The sequence below is a fragment of the Pinus tabuliformis genome, chromosome X (assembly GCF_031772625.1).
Source record: "Pinus tabuliformis cultivar Carrire ecotype Pingquan chromosome X, CPIR1, whole genome shotgun sequence".
NCBI classification, from domain to species: domain Eukaryota; kingdom Viridiplantae; phylum Streptophyta; class Pinopsida; order Pinales; family Pinaceae; genus Pinus; species Pinus tabuliformis.
The window spans coordinates 1,018,454,496-1,018,476,638 of NC_142308.1; the positions used below are offsets into that span (position 1 = coordinate 1,018,454,496).

At 32.9% G+C, this 22,143-nt stretch overlaps 1 long non-coding RNA gene across 1 annotated transcript in view; it reads right to left on the minus strand.

The window, feature by feature from the left end:
• The window catches only part of LOC149143198 (uncharacterized), a 45,326-nt gene extending 43,899 nt beyond the window's left edge, over positions 1-1,427 (minus strand). The window contains exon 1 of the long non-coding RNA XR_016264287.1: positions 998-1,427. This is a non-coding gene — a long non-coding RNA (uncharacterized LOC149143198). The remainder of the gene's footprint in view (positions 1-997) is intronic.
• Between the last annotated feature and the right edge of the window lie 20,716 nt (positions 1,428-22,143).

The following is a 22,143-nucleotide window of genomic DNA, read 5'->3' on the forward strand; positions in this document are numbered from 1 at the left end:
TTTATGAAGACTGAACCTAGTTACATTCTTCAACACATATCATCATTTATCTAATGTTTATCCTCCAAGAAAGGCATCCTAATCTGATTTAACTTGGAAAGGATCTTTTTCACAATCTCAGACTTTCTTAATCAACTCTATCTTTATCTCTTTACATAGAGTTAAGCACTGATTATAGGCTATCTAGGTCTTGGAAAAATACATTGGGATTTTTTTTATCACAGACTGATTAAAATGTTGATGTATGGATGCTGAAGAAATCGTTGTGGTACGATATTTCTTGCTTATTGATAAATGATTAATTGGATGTTGCGTTAAGTTTTAACCCTAAGGCCACACTCTTATATGTGTGCGTAAGTCTCAATGACACCCAACTGATTTGGGGGCTTGAATGGAGTTGCCTACAATCTAAGCTACTTCTGTTTTTTAGCTTGATTAAGTGAACCTTCCTTGCAGATTCTTGATATCAAACTTTATGCAACCAAAACCCCCTCCCTATCTTTGTTTCAATTGTCAAAATGATCGCTTCCAGGATCTTGAGGATTCTTCTTGCTTGTATATAGAAAGTGATAACAATTATCTCTATAGAAGTCATAAAAGGGTTTAAGTAGGCTGAGTTCTTCTATCGGTGGAATGAGAAACTAGTTTCTTCTATATAAGTTTACTATGGTTCCTCCATCCCATCATGTTGCATTATTTTAAAGTTTATACTCTGTGTATGTGATTCATTGTATGTGAATTTGGGTCTTCTACGTAAATGAACCCTGTAAATGAAACCTGATAGAATTCAGGTTCACATCTGATTGTGGAATGCATAAAATGAGGATGATATGCCTATTATTGGAAACGTGGATCTGAGGGATGCAAGAACATAGTAGATAAACATGAATATATATGAAGACATGTAAAAATGCATGAAGATAGGAAATATATAAACCCAACTAACGTGTGATGTCAACCCCAAAGTTGTAGATTTTAACTGTGAATTAGTTGTTACCTGCTGTAGACTTCAACTACAAATTAGCTTTTACCCGCCTCTTCAAGAGCCTCCAAGTTCTCTCCAATGCTTTTCTATTTATGGTAGAAGCTACAAATATATAAAGAATTTCCCAACCCCTAAAAATTTCTAACCACATCACGAATTTCGTCTGAAATCTCTTAGCGCAAACCAAAACCCTCCCGCAAAAGGAAAAAAAAATTTGGCACCAAAGAGCTAGTAACTCGCACTAAGAATAGCCAGTTTTTTCGTGGACAGTTCAGAACAGGGGTTCGATAAAGTTTCAAGTGGACCTCCAACTTTATGAAATTGGAGTGTGGTTTTATTCTTGGTTTCTTCTTGAGAGAGAGGACACTAGAGGATATTAAAGCTTGAAACATCGTTGCATCCTCATCTAAGGGCTCAACCTAAAGATGGTCGATGGATGCAAGACATGTAGGGGTGCAGATCTCCAAACTATGTACATGTTGAATTAAATATAATCAACTTTGTGTCGTGTCAGTGCCACTGGGATTGCCACACATACTCACAAACTAACAAATAAAATAGAATACAAATATTTTTTTAATAATAACAATAAAGTGAAATGATTTAGACAATTACACTAATATTAGTATAAGGTAACAATGCTTATAAAATTATTATATATATATACTATTTAAAAAAATAAAAATTTAAACGTGAATAATAATATTTAAAACAAAAATTTATGCATGATATTAAATTAAGGATTTAATAAAAATAAACAAGTATATAAGTCATTTAACATGTAAAACTTAAGTTTCAACAAATGTAATTAGTGGTCATATGCAATGATATTTATGTGTGTCAGAGTATAACCTTCTTGAAACTCTAGTTGTTTATGTTGGCACCATTTCTCATGTATTGAGACAAATTAAAAGACTCAACATTAAAATCATGTCAAGGTTTCTTCTTGTTTCAACATAGACATAGAAAGGTATGATAACATGCCCCCTCCTAAAGATTTGACAAATTTTTTTTTGAACTAAGCTTCCACCTATCACAATGAGGCCAATTGCCCAGATTTAGCATTATGAGAGGTTATGACCAATGGAGGAATTTCTATTAGGGCCTTAATATTTACTAATATTTGCACAACATTACCACATTTTGCACACCAGAAATAACTCTCAAGACCTTTATCAATGGACATGAAAAGGGCCTTAGACTAAGAATATAGTCACCATTACTATTCTTTGGATATTAATAGTTAGTATGAGGGAAGGAGAAAAAGGCCTTTACTTCTAAAATGAAGCTTCTTATGCTCAAGGGCCATGCATTTGGCATTGAACAACCACATAGATCCTCTCTAAATAATATTAGGGATATATGGGATATCAATTCCATTAGGAATTTTTTCACACCATGTATAGGATTCAAGGAATATACCATGGGTAGGGAAAGTAAACAAGGGCATTAGGCCTTACAAGAAGATTTCTAGTCTCAAGGTCTATGAGCTAGACTTAAAAATCACATAGATCTTCTTTAATAAATATTTGGTCTTAAGTTAGGATATGGGTACTGTTATCACTGACAAAATTTCAAAGAAAAAAGGTAAGGGAAGAGTTAATTGATCCTGGACATATTCATGCTGATCTTGGTCGTGTTCATGCAATAGACATTTGACCCAATTCTTAGTTTGAGCAAACAAGCCCATGGTGAGAAGAGATAAGAAATCTTCATCAAATTCAAGCAAGGCAAGATACATAAGATGGATTGATAATAGGCTCAGACCCAACATCAGAATTATGAAGAGGTAAATCGAGGATTTGAAGATACAACTAAGTCAGCAGAAAGGAATTCCTTAGCTAAGGAAAATCACATAGCAAACAAGTTTCAAGGTAGATGAGAAGGAAATTTCAAGATAAAGAAGCTCAAGACAGTCGAATTTGGCATGTAAGCTGTGTTTTTGAAATTACACAGCAGTTTCGTAGTGCGCTACGAAACTGCTGTAGGTGATGCCTCATGCACAGCAGTTTCGTAGCGCGCTACGAAACTGCTGTAGCTACATATTATCATTCGATGGGCCAATTTTGAGAGACAAAGGGAAATATTTTCAAAGGGGAATCTCTGCAAAAGATCAATTACAAAGTGTCAACATTCAGCAAGGGCAAAACAAGTAGAAGGAGGACATTTTTGTTGAATTCTAAGCTACATGTTATAAAAGTGGAAATTGTTTCATAGCTAGATGATGCTTCAGGCAGCATTAAAGGAGCTATGTCTTAATTCAAGTGTGGGATTAGATTTCATGGTTGATTTAATGCATTTCATATGATTAAAGAGACAGCATGGTCAACAGAAGGATTCGAAGATGAGCATAAGAATGAAACTCTAAAAAGGAGGAGTTTTGTTTCCCTGTTTTTACTAGTCAACTTCCAGGAGGTCTCTAAAGCAACTGAAAGCCTATTTTGGGAAATGGAAAGAGGTTTTTATTCCTAACAGACTGAACTAGAAAAACCTCCTTCAGTTTCCTCAAATCCATTACGATATGAGAGAAATTAATGACCAAAGTTGCGCTACGAAACTGCTGTAGGTGCAGTTTTTCATCTCCTGTTTTACACCTGTTTTTCAAAGACACATTCTGGGCGGTAGGGAAGGTGTTTCAAAAAACCAAGATAGGTTTTTGTTCAGCATGGATTGGTTCACAAAAGCCTCCTTCAGTTTTTCCAAATACGTTTTTTGTGAGAAGTTATGAGCTCTGTCCCAAGACCTATTTTTCAGCCAGAACAGAGCAAGGGACAGTCTCCTAGTTTCTAGGAACAACAAAAGGATGAGTCATCAAGGGCCAGCTGGAAGGTTATGAGCACCATCAAATTCGACTTCATGGAGTTTTAGGTGTCAAAGAATGTTTTAAATGTTTAGATAAGGTTGTTGTAATCATAATAAGGAGTTACACTCCTAGTTGTATTAGGTCTCTAGGACTCCTAGTTAGCTGTCCTTTGTATTAAATAGTTAGTTTTAAGTGTCAATAGGTGTCAAATTAGGAGGAATTCAAATTCCCCTTATGCTGGAGGAAGGAATCTACATGAACTCTATATATAGCAGAACATCTGATGTACAAAGGGTTGGAAATTTTATGAAAAAAGCTGGTATTTGGCCTATGTAAAACTCATTTTCAGTAATATACATGCTTGACTTTACTTCTCAGGATTCATGAAGGATTTTTTATGTTCAGAATATGTGATATTGTCCCTTTCTTAATTCTTACAGTGGTATGGATGTATAATCACTCAGAATTCACTGAATGTGCTCTGACTTCCTGTATACATTTATAAACTGTGTGGTCCCATATGAGTTTATGTTCTGAATGTTTAAATGCTGAATGACCTGACTTCCATGTAAGGTTGAGTTCATTGTTATATTGAGGTGTTGTTGACTCCATAAGCCCAATGGATAGTTTTGTTTAATGTGTTTCCACCACTCATATTTTTCACAGTTGTTCTATAAGAGTTAGCCATCTTATCTTTAATCAAAATCATTAATCCATCAAGAGAGAGCCCTCTCAGGTTGAGGAGGCTAAGCCTCAGCCTAAAGTAGGTTGAAATAGTTACTTAGAGTCAACCTGGTCTGCAGCCTTCCAGGGCCTGATTTTGAGATAACAGGTACCATAATAGGTCTTTCTCACCACATATGAGAGTTAGTGTTTGTGCTATGGTTAAGAGAGGCAAACAAGGGCCTTAGTCCCTAAATTAATCTTTCTCATGCTCAATTTCCATGAACAAGACATCTAGCTAGGAATATGGGCATTTAATATGTTTTGCATAATAAGAATGAGTCTCATGGCCTTTACTATGGCCAAGGAAGGAAATAAAAAAAGAAAAGGACCTAAGTCCTAAATAATTAGTAGCCACTAAAAAGGCTTCAAATCACTACACTAATTATATTCTCTAAGGGATATTCTTTGGCCTCTAGGAGGGACATGTTTACCATTCAAAGGTTTTGCACACCATGATTAGGACTTGGAGCCTCATCATTGGACCTTAATGAAATTAGGAGGCTTTCAAATAAGATATGGTGCTTACAAGTGCAAGCTTGGTCAAAATAGGAACATAAGGGGCTTAGGCCTTATTTGAATATTTGATGATTAAGATTTGTGTAGTAGTTCTCAAAGAATCACATATGACTACTTTAGGGGATATGAGGCCTCTATGGGGGATATTTAGTGTCATTAATATTTTTTACATAGTAAGAATGGGTCTTAGGCTTGTACCATGGCAAAGGGTCGATGAAAATAATGGCCTCAAGCCCAAAATGACACTTCTTTGGCTTACACTATATGAAAAAGACCACAAAGAACATTATAAATCTATTTTGAGTGATTTTAGGACTCCATCTAGGATAAGGGTTCCATTATGGGGTTTTCTACATCATACATTGGAGTTAGGGCTTATATCTTGGCCAAGGAATGAAAAAGGGCCTTAGGCCTAAAACAAATCTTTCTCGTGTTTAATGTCCATGAACAAGATATTAGAATGGGAATATGGGCACAACATGAGCACACTTAGTAATTTTTTGCATAATAAGAATTGTTTTATGGCGTCTACGATGGATAGGGAAGGAAAAGAAGATCCTTAGTACCTAAACAAAACTTGTCTAGTTCAATGGACGTGAATAAGGCCTTAAACCACCAGACATATCCTATCTAAGATATATCTAGGCTTTAAGTGCATTATGGGTGCTATTTGAATATTTTGTGTGCCATAGTTGGGTTTTGGGGCCTCCAAGTTTGGCCTTAATATCATTAGGAGGAATTTTGCACTATGTATGGCACTTGGGGCACTAACCATGGTCAAAGACGGATCATAAGGTGCTTGGGTCATATTGGAATCTTCTCATGATCAATATTCTTGAACAAGTATTTGAATTACCACACAAGACATCTCTAGGGGACATTTGGCCTCTATGGGGGATCTTTGTCACCATTAGTATGGTACGTGATAAGAATGGGTCTTGGGGAACGTACTATCTCGAGGGGAGGATAAAATAGGGCCTTAGGCCCTAAATAAATCTTCTAGAGTTCAAGGAACATGAAGTAACCCTCAAACAACCACATAGATACTCCCTAAGGGGTATTCAAATTTCAACATGGATATGGGAGGCATGGCATGTTATTCTACATAAAGAGCCACAAGAATTGTTGGTATGTTTGGTTTTCTAATAATAGTGCGTATGCATTCTAAGAATGTGAATGCACTATTAGAATTTGTGCACATTTTTGTAATCCATGTATCTGTAAAATTATTTATAGAATAATATGGCTTTACAATAATCTAGATTTATATTAATTGACCAAGTTTAAATCAACATACTTTGAATTCAAATTAATAAAATCATTGTCTCTATGAATCTAGTGCAATAATCAACCATGGTATGTAACAACACCACAAAAACCCCACAACAAATAGTGTGTCATCTCTCTAAGATGTGAGGAACAAATTCCTATTAACCCTTAAAACCCTTCTATATTAGTTTCAAACTCTCTTTCTTGTCCCTCCTTCCAAAGGGAGTATAAAACTATTATATATTGTAAACTTATACTCTATATTGTATAAAATTGTTATAATTTTAGCATTATAGATGGATTCATAGACCCCTTTAAGGGGGTTGTTGAATCCATCTACCTAAATTTTAACATTGCAAATGGATTTAGAGACCCCCTTAAAGGGGTCTCTAAATTTTAACACTGTAGATGGATTTAGAGACCCTTTTAAAGGGGTCTCAATCCATTTACAGTGTTAAAATTTAGTGAAATGTAACACTTCAGTATCAAAATTGCAATTTTCCATTTCCAGAGTGACACAATTAAAAATGACTAGCATAAATGACTAATTCATATACTTGTTGTACTTGTTAGTTGGTCATATTTTTATTCTGGTGTTATAGTAGTTATTTACATTAGTCATTTAAAATTTTGTCGCTTATTATCTAGTCATATATTTTGGTCCTCGACTAGATTAGTCATTTAAGGTAGTCACTTTTTGTTGGGTCACTTAATATCTAGTCGTATATTTTATCCCCAGACTAAATTAGTCATTTAAATTAGTCTTCTTTATCTGGGTCACTTAAAATTGCTCAAATTTAGTAGTAATTTACTTGAAATCATTGTAATGGCTAACTTTTTTAGTCACATAGTCACTAATCTCTCATTTTGTACTAGACGTTGATGATGGTTGAAGATGGTTGATTTTCATATTGAGACAATCTTTCTCACAATGTAGCGTTGGACCATGGTTGGCCATGATTATAAACCCAAGAGATTTATATTAAACCCTAGGATTAATATTATAAGCCCTATGAATAATATTATACCATAGGAATATGAATCTTTAGATTAATAAACCCAAGGGATTGATATTATAAACCCAAGGGAATAATAAACCTGAGGGAATAATACTATAAACCCAAGGGAATAATATTAAACCCAAGGTATATAAATCATAAGATAAATATTATAAACCCCAAAATAAACATGGTTTACCATCGTTGATTTTCATAATTGAGATAATCCTTATCGCAATGCGACGTTGGACCATGGTTGACCATGATTTCTTTTCATATCAAGACAATATTTGTCAAAATGCAATGATTGTTTTTCATATCGAGATAGTCTTTGTCACAATGTGTTGTTCGACCATAGTTGATCATCATTGATCATGGTTGATTTTCATATTGAGACAATCTTTGTCAAAAAGCAACATTGGACCATGATTGACCATGTTCTACCATGATTGATTTTATAAACCATGGTTGACTATGGTAGGCCATGAGTGACCATGATTGATATCATAGATCCAATGGAACTATAAACCCAAGAGATTATTACTAAGAACCCAAGAGTCTATAAACCTAAAGGACTAATATTAAACCCAAAGAAATAATATAAATCCAAAGTATATAAACCCAAAAATAAATATTATTAACCATTAAATAAACGTAATTGATCATAATTTATCATGGTTAATTTTATTTTAAAATTAATTAATATGATATATACTATATTATCATTTTATTTTAAAATTATATATTTATTAATTATTTTAAATTAATAAATATTACTTTTATATTAATATATTTTTAATTTATATATACACATTTACTTTTAATAGATGTCTATTTATCATAAAATTTTTATATTTGATTAATGTTTGAATATGTAATTTTTTTCCCTTTAAAATTCATATATATATATATATATATTTATCATTATAAATTAAATAAATTAAAAATTTAGATCTATAATAATTAAAAATTTAGATCTATAATAATTAAAAATATTAATATTTATTTATAAATAAAAGAAATTCAAATTTAAAGTTACGAAAACAATTAAAATATTCTCAATAATTTGCTCATAAGCTTTGTTTTATCATATCTACATTCAACATAAGGATGTTCCACTCTACTTTTCGAAATAATAATAATTTTCATGATTTGCAAACCTTCCTCATACTCAGGAGAGTTGTTCTCGACATTCAAATGGTTATATGAACGAGTATAGTCGCATCTTGGTACCCTTTGTAGTTTCTCCTTTTTTCTCATAGTTGTTCTATTCATAAAGTAAGATAGACCATGTAGAATAGTAAAAAGCTATAAAGTAATCTAAATTTTAATTATTTTTATAAACCTTTAATATACTTATCACAATATGGTATTAGGTATTTAGTTTTATGTAAGTTATTTATAGTTTAATTTTAGGAATTTATTTATTTATTATTATTTAAATTTATTCATTTTTAAAATATTGGTTGAAGTTTTATTATAAATCTTTAGTAACTATCTTTTTTATTAGTTACTAACTTTTTGTTTTTAGTTTTATTTATTTTTTATTTAATTTTTTGATTTTTCTTTTTGATTTAATTATTATATATATATATATATATTTTTTTTTAATTTTAATTTTAATTTATTTATTTCCATTTACATGAAGTATAGTTTTTCTTAGTATTTTCAATTTATGATGATTTATTATTATATTAAAAACATATTTTAATAAATTTAATTATAAAAATTATCTATATTAATAAAAAATAAAACACACACACACATATATATATATATATATATTAATATAAAAAATATTAGTTAATCATATTTCTTATTAGTTGTTTTATTTTTGTGATGATTTGTCTTTATTATATTTTAGTTTAATTAAGCTATATTTAAACCAAATAACAATTACTAGCTATTACGTAACCTATATTATATATTATCATCTAAAGTTTAATGTATATTAATTTATAATTATATTATCATTTTATTTTGAAATTATATATGTATTAACCATTTTAAATTGATAAGGATTAGTTTTATAGAGATATATTTTCAATTTGTATATACATATTAAATTTTAATAAATATCCATCATAAATTTTATATTTAAATAATATTTCAATATATAACAATTATTTTCAGTAAAACTCTCTTTTATATATATATGTATATATCCTTTTTATTCTAATATGACAATATAAGAAATATTTATTTGATGAATTGATTTCATATATGTATTTATCATTATAAATTAAATATATTAAAAAGTTAAATTTATAATAATTCAAAATATTAAAATTAAAATTTAAAGTTATGCAAATAATTAAAATACTCTTTTCATTCTAATCACAAATCATATGAAAAAACAATCACAATGTTCCTTCGATCATATGAAAGGAAAAAATAATCACAATGTTCCTTCGATAAGAAAAGTAAAAACAAGTGCCATTTTTTTAAGCATCTAAACCAAATTCCAGAAACATTCTGTGACTTATATGGGAGGCAAAAAGTTGCTGTTATATTTAAAAAACTATTATCATAAGGTCATGCATCATGGCATGGCAAAACGAGTAAAGCAGAGTTAGCATCGTTGTTATCATTTCGTAAACCAGCGTTGAATTTTGTTGGGAGGCTCTTCTAGAATTATTCGCCTGTGCATTATATTCCAAATGAATGTTATCTTTGGTGTTCCACTACATGGTTCATCCATTATGAGATATTGACATGGGCGCGGTCACCCGCATCCATGTTCATCTAATTATTTGGGGAATTAGCGATCGACATAACTTTAGTGGTTTTTCTAGGGTAAATATTTTCGAGGTTCTTATATCATTGTATATTGCGTGTCTAACGACAATGCTATGATTTTCATAAAATATAGTTATGATATTGCTTATCTTGATTTTAAAAAGTTGTTATTCAAAGTACATATTTTTTTAGCATATTTTTGGCATTTAAAATTTTCTTATTTATCAAATATGAATCTTTTTCAAATGTTAGTGATTTTCATATAGCATATTTTTGGCATTTTAAATTTTCTTATGTATCAAGTATGAATATTTTTTTTTAAATGTTAGTGATTTTCATAAATGCAGCATCAACCGCCTTTTCCCTGGATGGCTTATTTTTGACACTTCAAATTTTCTAATATATTAAGTGTGAATATTTTTTTTAAAGTGAATTATTTTACAAATTTTCAAGTTGTTTTATTTATTTTCTTGTTTTTCGTCGTAAGATGTTTATTTTTTAAGAGTTTTCTAAACATGTGTTATTTGTTTCTTTGCAATGTTTTTTTATAAAGAGTTTTTTAATTTGTTTTGCAAAGTTTTAAAAAAATAATAACATTAATATTTTGAGATTATGGTTTTTTATATATTTATATATCGTCAATACACATAAAATAATTATTACTAAAAAATAACAATTTTAAACACTCCACAAAAAATACACATTTTGCATATAGATATAATTAAAAAATATATGTATTTAATGACCTTTTCGCTAAAAACGACATGTTAAATAAAAGGTTTTTATGAAAAAAAGATTAAAAAGCTCAAAAAATAACAATTTTTAATGAATTTTATATTCAAATAAATACTTTTCCCCCAAAAAATGATTCAAATCAGATTTAGAGTAAAAATAACAAAAAAAAAAGTGTTAAAAAATAGAACATACAATTTGGAAAAACCAATAAATTACGAAAAAAAAAGTACTTAAAAAATATTATAAACATAAAAAGTAAAAAAAAAAAAATACAATTGATGATGATGATGATTAACGTCCACTAAGACCAATGTGGTCTATCAGACCTCAAGAAAAGAGAGTCTAATTGTCATTCTTCAAAATCTTGTTTTTGTGATCAAAGAGCAGGGAAAGAAGCATTCCAAGATCGCTATAGTTGGGTTGGCTTAATAAGTCAAGAAGATTGGAAGTGTGACTGATGATAGGGAATTGAGAGCAGATGTGGGCAAGAGCCGAGCAGTCTAAAATGAAGTGTTTTTCATCTTCCACCTTCTTAGTATCACAAATCTAACAAATTCTATCGTCCCAGGGAGTCTTGGGAGTAGACCACTGTCTGGTCTCACTCCGAAGCTCACACGAGTTAGTTCTAATCCTAGCGATGTTCATTTTCTTCTTGGTGCTAGTCAACATAGAGAGATAATTCTGGTTATGGAGGGTGGGGTTGATCACCTCCTTATAGTACCTTAGCTTCCTTTTACCTTCTAGCTCCTTAGCATCCCACATCTTGTCCTTAAAACTAGAGGTAATAATATCTTTGATACTGTCTTTACTTCCCATGATGATCTCCTCCTTAATCCTCCAAAGGTTGAGCCAAGATTGAGCATCATGATGCCACCTGCGCTTGAGGAGCAGGTGGGGGTTTTGACTAAAGTTAGAAGCAATTTTTGGGAGCCTCTTGGATTCCATATTGTGAAGCTTCTTCTTATACATTAGACATCTAAACATAACCTCGCTTTCAATGGGGGACAAGTCAGTTTTGATCAAGAGGATAGGATATGGAGTATTTCCCTTGATCTTGAGGTTATAGGTTATGAATTGCTTTTGGATCATCTCAATCTTTCTCCATGGCTCTTTATATATACTGCACCCCCAAACTTCACATTCGTATAAGATAACAGGGGTGACGAGAGTCCCAAAGAGGAACCTTTTTTAACTCCAAATGTTAAGATCGACTGACTTACAATTGTTTTCAAGCTCATAATAAGCTTTCCAACCTCCAATAATTCTTTTCTTGATGCTATAATTCCAGTTGAGCTAACGAGGAAAGTCAATACCCAAATATTTATAACAAGAAACCTGTCCAAGACAATCGTTATCGTAGACAAAACTACCATGGGTGATCTTTTTGGATTTAATAATCATGACTTTAGTCATGTCGGTATTAACTGTCATACCCATCTTGGAGCAGTAGATATGAAGAGTTTTAAGCTTCTTGTCTAGGTCATCATGGCTCCTTGCAAGAATAATGATATCATCAGCATAAAGAAGAAGAGTAATGATAATACTAGTGAACTCGGTGCCTTTGTAGCCTGTAGTTTCTAGACACTCCTCTAGTTTATCGATGTAAATACCAAAAAGGGTGGGGGAACGGGGAAAACCTTGATTAATCCCGATATTACATTTAATATCTTTATACCAACCTTTGTTGGTCTTAAGCTTGGCAATGACAGTCTCGTAGAGGCGGATCACAACAATCCTTAGTTCAGGAGGAACCATGATCTCTTCAAGCCTCGCCTAGAGCTTATCTCAGGGGACAATGTCGAAAGCTTTTCTAAAGTCCACAAAACAACAAAAGAGATCGGTTTTACTATTGCGACATTCCTCCACGATAATCCTAAGGGTGACAAGGTGGTCGATGGTTGAGTGATGTCTCCTAAAACCAGCTTTCCCTTTAGCTCTTTTACCTTGGTTCTCAAGCCAAAGGCTAAGCTTTTTTTCCAGAATGAGCCCATAAAGCTTGGCTAGGATGTGGCTAATCATAATGGTCTTGTAGTTAGAGGGAATGCTTTTGTCCCCATTTTTGAAGATAGACACAATAAGGCTTTGTGTCCAAAGCTTAGGGAAGCCATGCTTTACATCCAAATTGAGAAGCTTGTGGAGATGAGGAATGATGATAGATTTTCCCATTTTAAATATCTTAGCTTGGTAACCTTCAATATATTTGGCTTTCCCATTAGCGATCTTATTAATCCCAAACTCAACGTCTTCTAGAGAAAAAATGCCATCCTTAATAGGAGTGTTTAATATGGTGCCCATGGTGTCCAGAGAGTCATACAATTGCTTAAGATAGTGATCCCAATTTTCTATGGGGATAGAATGATTATCTTTAGTTTTATGAACAAGCACATTTCACCAAAACTTTTTGGGCACAACTTTAAAAAGGTGGAGAAGATGCTCTTGTCTCTTATTAATATACAACCTCTTCTTCCTCTTAATGAGAGCTTTGTATATACTTATATTATGGAGCTTAATGATTTCATTAGGGGAGTCTTTGATTGCTTTCCTGGCAATTTTACAGTCTTTGCCATACCAAGGATTGGAAGTTCTATTATTTTTCTTATACGAAGTATTATTAGATAATTTTCTAATGGTGGTAGAAATGGTAGTAGTAAATTAAATAAAAAAAATGAAAAAAAAACTAAAGAAAAAAATATCAAAACAATTTAACAAAAAAAACTTTAAAAATAATTAAATTGAAAAAAGAAAGAAAGAAAGAAATAAAATAAAAACTATTGAAAAAAAGAGAGAGGACTAAGCGCTCACGGGAATGACTGTCACGACTAGGGTTACAGACTATAAACCTTGATGTCTCTATAACTCAATCTCGAAAATAGACAAAGCAATCGACTGTACCTACCAAGAGCAGGCCGACCGATAGGGAAATGAGTGTGGAAACAGGGGGGGAGAGATCCCCTCTTGTAAGAATGCAACGGCAGTATAATTAGCAATCACAAAATCGCAGCGACTGGTCACCAAGGAGGCGATGGCAAAGGACCTTGGGTTCTGAGCACCCAATGGTAAGCACGACTGAGGGGTCAGTGTTTGACCAGGGCCATGAAAAAACCGAGATTCATCATACCCAGTAATAAACTGAAAGTGTATAGGAAATACATGAAAGACCATGCCCTAATGTGAAAGTTTACTGGGTTCTGGCTAACAGAAAGGGATATGGTCAAATGGATCCATAATAAATGGAAGCCAAAAGGTCATATAGAGCTAAAGTTGGGAGCCAAAGGCTTCTTCACAGTAATCTTCTCCAATTTGGAAGACAAGGAACAAGTCTTTGAATAAGGTCCCTACTTTTTCAACAATGCAGGTCTCTTTATGATACTCTGGGAGGAATGTTACAACACGGATTAGGAAAAACTCCTAGCGGCACCTATTTGGGTTCAATTATTTGCTCTGCCAGTCGACTTTTGGGACCCAGGGATCCTTGAGGGCATTGAAACTCCATCGAGAACTTCTTCAAGGTTGCAGACTCCACGAGAAAGGGAAGATACACTTCATATACCTAGATATGTGTTTACATAAACATAACAAAGCAATTGCCAAAATTCATAGAGCTGGAATACCATGATGGGGTGTGGTAGTAGCCTTTGGACTACGCGCACATACCTTTTAGATGCCGCAGGTGCCACGAGTATGGAAATTTGTTTCGTGCGTGCCCTTTTAACAAGCAAGAGCCACTAGAAGCCTCTATGCCAATGAGGAGAATAGAGCAAAATAAGATGCAGAGTGATTCCAGGAAGTCTAGAGAAGGAAAAGAAATCAGAAAATTTCTTAGAACCCTAACTATGGTCTAAGTGGAAAGGGTCTCCGCAATCATAATCACTATGAGATCCTATAAGAGGATGAGGAAAGTGTTGAAACCCCTTCGTCGAAGACGGGCCTAGAAACCTAACCAAACCCTCAAAGGGGAGGGAGCAACACCAAACGAAAAGCAGAAGAGGAACCGCAGGAAAAAGAAGTAACCATGCAAACAGTGGACCAAGCCAATATGGAGATCGACAGCTAGAAGGAAGACCTTAGCACGAAAGAACAAGTGATGAAACGTCTGCTGAGCGAATGATGACACCTTGATGAGAGATTTATCCCAGAAGATCAGAAACAATTGTACAAAGATACTTTTCAACAATATCAGGCCAAGCAGGGCATGCTAGGAGCGGATCAACAGGAGCACTTGGGATCCCAAGCAAGTAAAGTGATGGATCAAGGACCTCAAGGGAAAGGAGGGAAGAAATGAAGTAGGAATAACTTGAGCGATTCCATTCAAATGGTAGGGGAAATGGTGGTAAATTCTGGAAGGGTGGTGCTACTGCCAGCGGTGTTCCACCAACTCAATAAACCTTTGAAACGATAATCACATTGTGGAATGTTTGAGGCCTCAACAACAGAGGTAAACAACGGTGCGTAAAGGAGAGACTGGGAAGAGACAAGCCGAGTATCATGATACTTGAAGAGACAAATATTGCGGAAGTTAAGCTCAAATAAATCCTAAAGATTTATAACCCCTATTATGAGGTAACTGCTCAAGACACAAGGGGTTTTAGCCTTGGATGAGTGCCTATATATGGTGTCCTTGATCTTCATGTTTTATTTTGATGATTGCTTGATGAGAAGAAGATAAAAGAAGAACATAAATAAATTTAATATGAATAGAATATTATCACAATTAATTGTCAACATAAGAAAATATTTCTACCTTTCTGATTTTCTAACATGGTATCAAAGCTAAGGTGGAAGAAGAGGAAAAAGGAAGCTTGAAGATCTATTTAAGAAAGGGTTTAGATAAGGTTTCAAAGAAGACCATAAGGGGAAAGAATATTATGGCCACATCAATTAAGACATAAAACAAACTAGAAGGATCCACCAAATATAGAGCATGGAAGAAGAGGATAGATCTCATCCTTGTAAAACACAAAGTATTAGATTTTGTACTAGGAAAAATCAAGGAACCCTCAGATGATGCAGGAAAGGAGAAGTACAAGGAAACAAACATCTTGGCCATGAATCTAATTGTATATGGAGTGAAGGATAACTTAGTTCCATACATATCTAATATAAATACTACAAAAAGGATGTATGAAGCTCTCTCCAAACTATTCACCATCAAGAACATTGGACAAATAGCTCTTCTGAAGAATGAACTAAGAACAATAAAGATGACAAATGATGATATTGTATCTTCCTATTTTGTAAGAATATTCACAATAAGAGATGAGCTCCAAGCTATTAATGAAGTCATACCAGATAAAGACCTTGTGATTGCTTCACTACCAGGTCTACCAAAATCTTGGAGTTCCTTTGAACCAGGTATCAACAGTTGGAAAGACACACCATCCTTTGAAAAAATGTGGAATGCATGCAGTCAAGAAGAATCCCACATCTCATTAGAAAATAATAAGAAGGAAGAAGATGAGGACAACACCACCAATGCATACTCTGCTAATCACAAGAAGAAGGGAGGATACAAGAAATTCAAAGGACCAAAGAAGAAGGTTGATCTATCAAAGATTGAATGCTATAGTTGTCATAAGATCGGATATTACAAGATTCAATATCCTGAAAATCCAAGGAATAAAAAGAGAGAAAGAGAACATGCAATTGTTGCTGATGAAGATCTAACAAAGAAGAAAAAGACTGAAGAATCTGAAGTCAAAGACTTATTTTCTTAAGTCACTTAGGGATGCTATCCCTTGCATATCCTTCTACCATATGTTTTGTAATGTTTTCTTTTATGTTTTGATTTCTAGAATTCATAAATCTAATCTGTCTTGTTAGAAGTTCTTGAATTGTTTTGATAAGTTGTAGGTATCCTTCAGAAAGATTGGATTAAGAGGGATCCTTCACCATTTTACCAAAAAGATAAGTATATTGTTCTTTGTTTCCTCTTTCATGTGTGATTTCCTCCACACACCTAGATTTATTTGAATTACATACTCATAATCCTTTCCTTGTATTTTCCTTAGAAGGAAAGCTTGCAGGAATACATAAGGATTATGAAGGAAAATTCGAAGAAAGACTTGTGTTGTGAAAGTAGGCTTGTTGCTAAAGAAACCCTACAATATTGGTTAAAGAACAACTCAAGGTATGTTTGATTTGATTTAACTTATTGCAAAAGAAGGTGTGGATATTCTTCATTTTGAATTTTTCTTCATATTATTAGCTCTCTCATGTTTATGGTTTTGAATCATAAGGATTCTTGTTAGGGAGATTAATCACTAGATTGAATATACCCTTATCATTCTATCTCATGTTATTTTTTTTTTATAAAACCCTAACCTTAGGGTTCAGTATAAAACCCTAGTCTTTCGATGCTTAGGGTATCCTAATTACGAAACCATAATATTCTTAGGGTTTATTGATAAAGTTTAGATCTCTTGCTAAAAATCATACTCTCTTAATGTTTAGGGTTTTAGTAATGTTATGGTAAAACCCTAGCCTTTTAGGGTTTGTTGTTGATGTCTACAAACCCTAGTTTTTCCTAGGGTTTGGTAAATTAGGGTTTATGATAAAACCCTTGTAATATTCAATATAAAATCTTAGAAATGAATCTCTGGGTGTATATGCTTCCATATAATTGAAACCCTAGCCTCACCAAAATTTGTTTTATATCTAATTTTTGAGTTTGATGTTTGTATCTAGGGTTTATGATAAAACCCTAGTATGTGATTGATATAAGTTTCTACGTAATAATAATGTAACCCTAGAGTTGAAATTCTAGTATGCTAACTTGATTATTGATATTCATGATTTAATTTTTGGAATCTAGGGTTTGTAACAAAACACTAGTAGAGATTGATATTCTAGGGAATGATAATGAAACCATAGAAGTATAATGTTTTCATTTTTTGATATGATTTAGTTTTGATGATGAAATCTAGGGTTTGTGACAAAACCCTAGTAAATGTTGTTGCAAGAAATCTAATCGATGAAGCTCTTGATTGATTATAAATCCTAACTAGGTTTAGGTCTTGAATGTCTAAAATATGATTTAATATTCTCCTATTATAATGGCATGCTAACCATTTATTGATAAAGTTGAATTCATGCTCTTGTACATATATATTTTTGTTTGGTTGTACTTTTTGTTGAAAGTTTACATGTACATAGTCTTCACGATGATGAAAATGCTTGCCTTATATTTCAATATGATTTGATGATGATTTTGAGCATGATGGAAAGAGGGAGTTATGAGAACCTCAATTATATTAAAGTTCGAAAGATGATATGTTTCCATATGAAGGAATGATTAAGTTTTGGAAGGTCTGAATTCTCTAATGAATTGTTGATGCAAAAAAGAAGAGCCTATGTGACTGGAAGAATAAGATAGTTGATGGACTTTTCCCCTAGTTACTTGGATAAAGGAAAGTGCATATCTCCCTATTTGAGAGGGAGATTGAAGAGAAGTAAATGAGTTGGTGAAAAGATAATGAGGATGTTTGAAATTAGAGATGAGTTGAAGCAATAATGACGGTTATTCTTGATTGAACAAGACTTGGATGTTTTTGGAAGAAGTGTTGAGGTTGAATTTAATGTTGTTGGAAAAGTTGAAGAAGTAAAGCTTCTGACTAGACGTGTTTGATATGATGATGATCTAAGCAACATCAGAATGATTAAGGACCCCTAAGTTTTGTGTTAAATATGTATAGTGAAAGTTTATTACTAATTGGGGTTGTGTTTGTGCATATCTACACATAAGAAGGTTGAATGTTTGAAGCATACTTCGATTGGTGGATATATTTGGTTTAATTAATAAGGAGAGATGAAGCATCTTGGGGTGACGAGATGCTTGGGAGGACATCTGGCCGACTTGTGATGATGTCTAGATCTCAAAGTAGGGAGGGTGTCGTTGGTCTTGGAGCTTTGACCTTGGATTCACACCTAGATCCTTGGGTTTTTGTTAGAGCAGAAGCCTGATGGTATCTATAGAGGATGAATCTTGGAACATACCTTAGTCCCACCCAGTTAGATACCCTGGTCAGGTATCTAACATGTAGCACTGTGTGTACTGTAACTCTTCGCAAAGCATATAATTTTGAGATCTTCCATGTACCTATATATATGTAATTATGCATACCTCCCTATTTAAGAGGGAGTGTTGAAGAATGTAACTAGTGTTGGTCTTCATAATTGTATTTGTCAAAAGAAAAGAAAAAAGAAATTTTACTGTAAAAGAAAAATATTTTTGAAGCATGGGCTTCATGCTCTTTTATTTATTTTCTAGGTCATAGCCTCCATTGAAGGCTTCTAGGTTCTGTCAAGAGTCAAGAGAGTCACTGTCATATTTATTAGACCCTTCTTAGGAATTTGTATCATGAAAAGATTTTTTTTTAGTCAAAAGTGTCATTTGTAACCTCCTCACCAAGTTTGCGATGTCCTTATGAAGTCGACCTAGATTAGGACTATTCGACCCAACAAAAGTAGTATAAATAGATGTAGCTTGACTCATGTGGAAACACACTTACACAAGTTTGATATATAAGAGAAAGAGGACAAAAAAGAGAGTGAATTAAATAAGAAGAATATCTAATCAAAGGAAGAGGAAAAATCAAAGTTTCAGGCATCTCTCTCTCACACATGTGAAGAATTTTAGGGTTTCTGGACAAGTAGCTGGGGGTCGAAATTATGAAGTTGCTGCAGGTCTGAAGTTCTGAAGTTGGGAGGCCAAAATTTTGATTTGAAGCTACATTTGAGGAGCTGACACTTGGAATATTTGGCAGAGTTTGTCTACAAGAAGGAAGGGTTGACTTTGTGATTGGAGGAGGTATTTGTCTAGGCGAAAAGGGTGTTGGATTGCCTCATCTCGATTTGAATCTACTGGTGGAAGAGTTTGACTGGGATTTCCCCTTCATAGGGGTTTTAGTCTTGGCTTAGTGCCTATATATGGTGTCCTTGATCTTCATGTTTTATTTTGATGATTTCTTTATGAGAAGAAGTTAAAAGAAGAACATAAATAAAGTTAATAAGCATATAAGATTATGACATGTAATTGTCAACATAAGAAAACCTTTTTTATTTTCTAACACACTGTGGTATAAGATTCAAAAATGTTACGCTACAAATTTCTAAGTAATTAAGAAAATAATGGATTGTGAAAACCACTTATGTGGATTTATGAAGTGCATGTGAAGATAGAATATATAAAAACTAATGCAATGTTGTTATGCTTCATAGATCGTGAAACTTTTTAGTGGGCTAGTTTTAATGGTTGTCACTTCTATTGTTGTTGATTTTTAAGAAGTGTTTATTCATATTATTATTGTACAAATTATGAAGTAAATTTTTATTATTATTATATTTTCTCATGTTTACTTATAACCAAATTTAGTTGAACTTGTAAACTTCACTTGTTTGTCTTCCTATTCTCTTATTATTTATTATAATTAAAGGTTCTACATAAATGCTCTTGTAATATAGGAATCTCATGTCTACATTTTGTTCAATGTTCTCTTTCATCAAACAACACTCCAAGGCATTATTTCCTTCGTGTTACTAAGGAGTGAAATAGACATACAAACATACTTAACAAAAGTATAATTTTGATTTTCAAATACAAATGATTTCCTAATTTTGAAATTACATAAAATCGTCAACAAGGAATATAAATCACAATAACAATCGTTGACATGTAAGGGAATAATTTAATACACATTATATATTATATTTTGTAAGGAATATGTATGCTACAAAAAGGGAACTGAAAATTACTCTAAATTGTTTACAAATTAGCATTTGGCATGATAATGTTAGAATTAACTCTAATATAAGACCTTCATAGTGGAAAATAATTTGTATTTAAGAGTGAAGTTTGTAAGAAGGTATTTAATGTGATTCCATTTCCATATCATGCATCACAATGTAAAGAGATAATTAAATGCATTGATTAAATGAAGAGCGACATTCCCAATGCTAGCAACATCATTCGTGGATTAAATGAATAGTTACATTCTCAATACTAGCAGCATCACTCCTTTTTTTTTTTAACCATAATGAGAATATTTGTATTGATTTCAAAATCCATGCCTAGTTCACAACTGTACATCAGGGGTTCCATTTCAATTTTACCATCTTTAGGAACATCTAGCATAACATAATTAAAAAATATCCTCTAATGAGGAATACTATCCTGACTAATGTAATACATGCATTTGGAGGTGAAAACCCTCCAAAATATCCCCAAAATTAAGCAAAATCTACAATATATTCGCCCTATTTAAGGATAAAATCCTTCATTGCAACCTACTTTCCCAGATCCACAACTTCATTCAGATCTGGGCATTTGTTTGTTGTTGAACCAATTGAACTAGTAAATGTTGACATTATGGCTCATGAGTTGTACTTGATGTCAACCTCATCACAACTTGTATGTCTCCATGGATTGTATGGATTGCTTGTTCATGATGGTATGTCTACATTATGGTTAACAGTTGTGTAGCGCAGGAAGAGGTGTAGGTTTGGATGAGGATTATTGCAGAGGCTCGAATGAAAGGTGATACATAGACTCCAGAGTCATATACATGTGTTGCAGATGATGAGGAATCATGCCTCCAAGTTTTATACTGAGCAGAGAAGGATTTGGGCTACATTAAGCCTCAACTGCACAGAGGAAGGCTCAACAGAGCGGCTGGAAGGTTTCAACCACTAGGAAGGCCATGTTAACATGGTGGTTACAACAAAAAAAATTATTTATTGTCCCTGTGTCCATGCTTGTAGGTGGTGAAAAATAAATACCATGAGTGCAATGAAGGTTTCACCCATGGAATCTGTGCGCAGAAATGGGATTGATTTGGTCAACCATTAGTAAATTAATACATTGGTTTTCACTTGAGGTATTGTGAGATCAAAGGGTTATAAAAAGGAAGTGAATGGAAGCAATTGTATTATGCATTCGATGAGTTCTCTCTTGTGATTTATTTTGAACAGGAGTGCATGAGGGCGTATGAGGAGACTCAAATCTGTCTGTCATCAATAAATCTAAAGATAGTTGAAAATCTAATGAATATATTTGGCCGATCTATTGGGTATGCTTGTGTATTGTTGATGAGGTTCTTTTGTGCAAAGATTGATATAACCTTAATTGGAAAAGAATTATGACAACACTTTATGAACTTAATTGATATATTTTACAATGTTGAGATCTCTTACCTATCCTGATCTAGATCCAAATAGAATAGAAAATGATTTTTTCATTGATTGATTTCTTTTGTAGATATCTCGTTGTATGCAAAGTTCAATGAAAGAGAGTATGCAGGGATTAGTGTGTATGCATAATGAAAGAGTTTTTCTGGCTGCCTATAAGACTTGTTGACATAAGTGTTTTGCAGTTGTTG